The sequence below is a fragment of the Galeopterus variegatus genome, unplaced genomic scaffold, assembly GCF_000696425.1.
Source record: "Galeopterus variegatus unplaced genomic scaffold, G_variegatus-3.0.2 Scaffold10136, whole genome shotgun sequence".
Taxonomy (NCBI): domain Eukaryota; kingdom Metazoa; phylum Chordata; class Mammalia; order Dermoptera; family Cynocephalidae; genus Galeopterus; species Galeopterus variegatus.
The window spans coordinates 66,023-66,960 of NW_007736247.1; the positions used below are offsets into that span (position 1 = coordinate 66,023).

Below are 938 nucleotides of genomic sequence, written 5' to 3' on the forward strand. Positions count from 1 at the left end.
TCTGGAGAGCAGAGTGAGCCCAGAGAGAATCCATCCCCACCCCCTCCCACCCAGGCCTGCCTACATGCCCAGCGCCCATGCTGAGCCAGAGCAGGAGGTGTGCAGAGCATCCCGCTCACACTCGGGGCTGGAGCCTCCATGGGGATGCTCATCTGGTGCTTGGGGTGCACAGTGTGGTCAGGGCCAAGAGATTGGTGTCAGGGGGAAAAGGCGATGCAGATTTTCATGCAGACACTTGGGCAGTACATCCACATGTGAGCTCAAGTTTGGGATCTTCCAAGGGCCCTGGGTAGGCCAGGGGAGCAGAGACACCCTCTGTTTCCTCATTTAGCAGATACTCCTGGACACCTCCTGTGAGCCAGCGAGTAATGCCCAGAGCAGACAGCACCCTCCTGCGGTGGACAGGTCATTCCAGCAGGGAAGGGGCAGTGACACAGACAGAGGAGGGTGTCAGGTTTCCCTGAAGAAGGGAAAGGTGGTCACACCAGTGGTTGAAGGCTCCTCCCATGGAGGCTTTTGCCAGCCCCTCCTTGTTTGCCAGGCCCGTCTCTGCCAAGGCTGCCTACTGGAGGTGGATATTGGAGGGGCTGGTCCATGGCCAGGCAGGGGCAGAGGGTACAAGACTGCAGCTCACTCAGGGGAGCCCTGGGAGGGCAGCATGGAAGGATAGGCCAGGCCTCTGACACTGCTACCCACCTGTCTCCCCCAGTACCATGTCCTCCGTCCTAAAGATCTGGCTGGAATTCTATTCCATTGATTTCCATGAGCCTCCTGAATTTAATTCTTTGAAGTTTCTGTTGGCGTATGTACACATCAATATGCGGGGTTCAGAGATGGAGCGCAAGGCTGATCTTCTTCTGGCACAGCTGGAGAAGCCGGAGCACCTGGAGCCCAGCGAGGCAGAGACTGAGGGTGAGGAGGAAGAGGGTGGGTGCCTG

At 58.1% G+C, this 938-nt stretch overlaps 1 pseudogene; it reads left to right on the top strand.

Moving 5' to 3' along the window:
- Nucleotides 1–927, top strand: part of LOC103609819 — a 14,813-nt pseudogene extending 13,886 nt beyond the window's left edge.
- The last annotated feature ends 11 nt before the right edge of the window (nucleotides 928–938 follow it).